This window comes from Rhincodon typus, chromosome 43 (genome assembly GCF_021869965.1).
Source record: "Rhincodon typus isolate 14 chromosome 43, sRhiTyp1.1, whole genome shotgun sequence".
NCBI lineage: Eukaryota > Metazoa > Chordata > Chondrichthyes > Orectolobiformes > Rhincodontidae > Rhincodon > Rhincodon typus.
The window spans coordinates 2,125,798-2,131,155 of record NC_063374.1 but is presented as its reverse complement, the minus strand read 5'-3'; positions in this window follow the sequence as shown (position 1 = coordinate 2,131,155).

Sequence of the window (5,358 nt, the reverse complement as noted above, 5' to 3'; positions counted from 1 at the left end):
ATCATACAAATGGTGTGAGTGGAGTGTTGACAGACTGAATAATTAGTCTTTACAGGTGATCAAAAGTGTTAGACGGTGTGAGTAAAGTGTCAACAGCTGAATAGCAAGTGAAAGGATGACCTATAATCCAATTAATTGAAGCAGAGAGATAATTACAAAAAAATTAAAAATAAGATAGTGCTGGAGACAAACCAAATGGCTGGAATAACATGATAGGTTTAAGAGTTGCATGCCGAGGGTCTGACCAAAGTAATAGGCAATCCAAAACTGTACAAACTAATTAAAAGGTAGAGAGATCATAACAAGTTATAAAGGTGATGGTGTCAAAACAGGACAGTGGCATAGTTTCTCTTCTCCGGGGAAGCACTGGATTAGGAAGGGTACTCTAGAGGTCGTCTTGTGTCTGTCTTCTGAGGAAGTCATTCCGGTTTTTCGCTGTGGCACGTTGGAACTGGCGATCGATGAGTTGAACATCGTGTCCTGTTCTTAGGAGGGCATCTTTCAGCATCTTTAGATGTCCATAGTGTTCCTCCTCGTCTGAGCAGATTCTGTGTGTACACAGGGCTTGTCCGTAGTGGGTGGCTTCTTTAATATATTTAGGGTGGACGGTAGAGAGGTGCAGCATCGTGAGGTTATCCATGGGCTTGTGGTAGAGTGAGGTACAGAGGCTTCCGTCCTTAATGGAGATGCGTGTGTCCAAGAATGAGACTGATTCTGAAGAGCAATCCGTGGTACGTCTGATGGTGGGATGAAACTTGTTGACACTGTTATGTAGTCATTTCAATGATTCCTTGCCATGAGTCCAAAGGAAGAAAATGTCATCATTGTATCTGGTGAATAGTGTTGGTTGGAGTTCCTGTGCAGCAAAGAAGTCTTGTTCAAACTTGTGCATAAAAATTTTGGCGTACTGGGGCTCACACTTGGTCCCCATGGCTGTTCCGTGTGTCTGGATGAAGAACTGGTTGTCGAAGGTGAAGAAGTTGTGCTCGAGGATGAAGCGGATGAGTTATAGGATGGCGTCTGGAAATTGGCAGTTGTTGGTATTGAGTACTGAGGCTGTTGCGGCAATGCCGCTCATGGGGGATGCTGGTGTAGTGTGCTGAAATGTCCATTGTGATGAGGAATGTTTCTGGTTCGACAGGTCCATGGGTGCTGAGTTTCTGTAAGAAGTCTGCAGTGTCGCCACAGAAGCTGGGAGTCCTTGTACCATGGGTTTCAAGATGCCCTCAACATAGCCAGAGAGGTTCTCACACAAGGTCCCATTGCCTGATATGATAGGACGTCCAGGTGTGTTGGCTTTGTGTATCTTTGGAAGGCAGCAGAGTCTCCCATGTGAGAAGTATGCAGGATGAGAGTGCGTAGGGTACTCTGAAGGACTGGATCAAAGGTCTAGATCAGTCTATTGAATTTGGTCGGATAGGCAGGTTGTTATCTGTAGTGTTCCTGGTTGTTCTGTTGCCTTGCGGTAGCCCCATTCTATTCTGTATGATGAAGGCTCCTCCTTTGTCTGTTGGTTTGATGATGATGTTGCAATTGGTCTTGAGAGCATGGATGGTGTTGCACATTGTGCATGGTTAACATTCTGCGCTATCTTGTGAGCGCAGCTTATGAATCTGGCATTGAAGCATCTTCTGCCAGCTTGCACATACATGTCGAGCCTAGGGCAGCGGACTTCTGGAGGGATCCAATTCGATTCTTTCTTATTTGGTCACTGCACTGCGGATCTCTCTGCCAAATGTTTCGGATCGTTGCTTATCTCATCGGGCTTGCTGCTGACATCTTGTGGTTTGTAGAAGAATTCCCGAAGCCTCATTCGCCTGATGAATTCCCTTTGCGTCTGCCATGAGACCAATGGGGTCCATTTTGGTAGTGGAGCAGAAATTGAGCCCTTGGCTGAGAACATCAATTTCATCTGGTTGAAGGGTGTGGTCAGACAAATTGACAATGGATTTCCCTGTGGTGGTACCAGTTTCAACCATGGTACCAGGGGATGCATGGTTATTGCTGGTGGTGATGCCAAGTTTCTGCAGTTTTCTGTTCTTGGTGTGAATGTGGGTGGCGTTAGATTCATTGTCTCATCTCCTTGGTAGTGTCTTATAGCTGGTCTGCTATAACCTGAGTGCAAGCTGAGAATATGGACTCCATCTCGATTTCAAGGTTGTGGTGTCTGCTGCTAGTGCACGAGGTGATTGAGGAGTGTGTAAGAGGTGCAACAGCAGAGTCTCTCAGTGTAGTCTGTGTTGTAGGTTGACTTGCGTGTGTTTGTAATCTGCTGGAGACAAAACCAAATGGCTGGAATAACATGATAGGTATAAGAGTTGCACGTCGAGGGTTTAATTAAAACTGTACAAACTAAGTAAGGTAGAGAGATCATAGTAAGTTATCAAGGTGATGGGGTCAAAACAGGGTAGTAGGAAGATTTTACAGATGCAGGACAGTAAAGATGGGGTTACATGTAGTGCAACATGAACCCAAGGTCACAGGTGAGGCTGTCTTCATGGAAACGGAACTTGGCCATCAGCACCATATTTTTTATTAATTTTTTTGTAATTATCTCTCTGCCTCAATTAATCGGATTTTAGGTAATCCTTTTGCTTATTATTCAGCTGTTGACACTTTACTCACACCGTCTGACACTTTTGATCACCTGCAGGCACTTATTATTCAGCCTGTCGACACTCCACTCACACCATTTGTATCTTTTGATCTCTGTGCCTGTGTGCTTCTCTTCTGTTGACCTGCCAAAGAAGCAGTGCGCTGACAGCTTGTGATTTCAAATTAACCTGTTGGACTATAACCTGGTGTCGTGTGACTTCTGACCGCAATCAGAGAAGCAGCAAATCTGGCACATACCTAGACTATCATGTTTAGACAATTACAAGTGGAGAAACGGACTGTGTGTTGGAGGTGGTCCATAGGAGATTGACAAGAATGATCCCAGGGATGAAGGGCTTGTCATATGAGGAGTGGTTGAGAACATTGGGTCTGTACTCAATGGAGTTTAGAAGGATGAGAGGGGATCTGATTGGAATTTACAGAATTGAGGGGTCTGGAGAGGGTAAATGTGGAGAAGATGTTTCCATTATCAGGTGAAACGAAGACTTGAAGGCACAACATCAGAGTGAGGGACAACCCTTTATAAATGGAGATGAGGAGGAATTTCATCAGCCAAGTTGGTGGTTAATCTGTGGAACTCATTGTTGCAGAGGGCTATGGAGGCCAAATTATTCAGTGTGTTTAAGACAGAGATAGATAAGTTCTTGATTAGTAAGGGGATCAATGGTTATGGGGAGAAGGCAGGAGAATGGGATTGAGAAACATATCAAGAATGATCTGGGTGTCCTGTATAAATTGTAAAATGTTGATCTGCAGGTACAGCAAATGACCAGGAAAGTTCAAAGAATGCTATTGTTTATTACAAAGGAAATTAACTAAAAAACTGGGGAGATGTCTTTATTAATTCAGTCAAGACAGTCTTGAGAAATAAAATTCTAAATGATTATACAGCTACAAAACATAAACACACACTACTACAGAAGTGAACTGCAAGACAAATATTTCACTAACCAATGCAGTTTCTTCTCTTGAGATACTACAAGTTAATAAAAAGCCAATATACAGAAAAACTGTTCTTCTAATATTTTCCTTCCTGTTGTAATTCTCTCCCAGTCTTCCTCTATTGATAATACCTTTTTCTCTCAATGAGGGCTGAACAAAATAAGAAATGTAAACTTCATTCATTCAAACTTGAAGGTTCAAAGTTCTCACAAGTTGGTTCTGTGAAATGGAAATGAGGTAAACCCACATCTCTAACTGGTTTCGCAATTTTCACACATCAGTATGTGCCCCCCATTCTGTTCACAATCTCATATTGCATTTCTTTGTCAAATGAGGCTAAGCAGAGTCACATGTTATTTCAGTACTAAAAGCTACATCACTTACAGAATGATCTATGAATATGCTTCGATTGTGATAATAATAATGAAATTAATCATGAAATATCAACCTCCCAACTCGTCTCACAGTGGCGACCATTTTGCTTTACTTTAACCTGAGAACCTTGAGAATATAGAGCTCATGACCTCAAAGGTTTGAAAAGCTGCCTGAGTTGTAAATTCACAGGTCCAATCATATAATCATACAGAACAGAAAAGGTCCTTCAGCCCAGCAAGTCTGCAACGCCAAAGACTACTCTTAATCTACGCTAGTCCTATTTTCTAGCATTTGGTCCACGGCCTTGAATATTATGACATTTCAAGTGCTCATCCAAGTACTTTTTACTGGCTGTGAGATTTCCCACATTAATTGCCCTCTCAGGCAGTACATTCCAGATTCCCACCACCCTCTGGGTGAAGAGCATTTCTTCAAATACCCTTTAAAACCTCCTGCCTTTTACCTTAAAATTATACACCCCTATTATTGACTCTTCAAGCAAGGGAACAGATGCCCCTTATAATCTAATACACCTCAATCAGGACCCTCTTAGCTTCCTGTGCTCTAAAGAAAACAACCCAAGCTTTTCCAGCTCTCTTCATAGCTCAACTCTTTATCCCAGGCAACATCCTCAGAATCTCATCTGCACTACCTCCAGTGCAAACACATACCTCCTATGATGTGTTGACCAGAATTGCACACAGTACTTCAGCAGTGGTCTAACTGAAGTTTTATACAGTTCCAACATACCCTTCCTGTTCTTATAATCTGTGCCTTGACTGATAAAGGCAAATATCCCGTATGCCTTATTAACCTGTCCTGCTGCCCTCAGGGATCTGCGGACAAGGGTGCAAGATCCCTCTGTTCCTCTGAACTTCCTAGTGTCCTGCCATTCATTGAGTACTCCCTTGACTTGTTGCTTCCAAAGTACATCACCTCATGCTTTTCTTAGTTACATTCCATCTACTGTTCAGATGGTTATCTGACCAATCCTTCTCTATCCTCCTGCGGCCTAAGACTTCCTTCCTCGCTGTCAACTACCCTGCCAATCTTTATGTAATTCGCAAACTTACTTATCATTGTCTCCATTTTTTTTCTATGTTCTTTATATACATCACATAGTGACCCAATGCTGATCCTTATGGTACATCACTGGACAGTGGCTTCCAGTCACACAAACAGGCTTCTACCACCACCGTCTGTCCATACCACCAAACTAATTTTGGATCCAACTTGCCAAGTTACCCTGGATCTCATGTGCTTTTCTGTGAGACCTTGTGAGGTGAGATGCAATGAGACCTGGGTTTGATGGTGGAACAGTCACTGAAGGTTGGCATGCAGATGCAGCAGGTGGTGAGGAAAGCTGGCCTTCATAGTGACAGAATTTGAATACAGGAGTTGGGATGTCTTGCTGCAGTTATACAA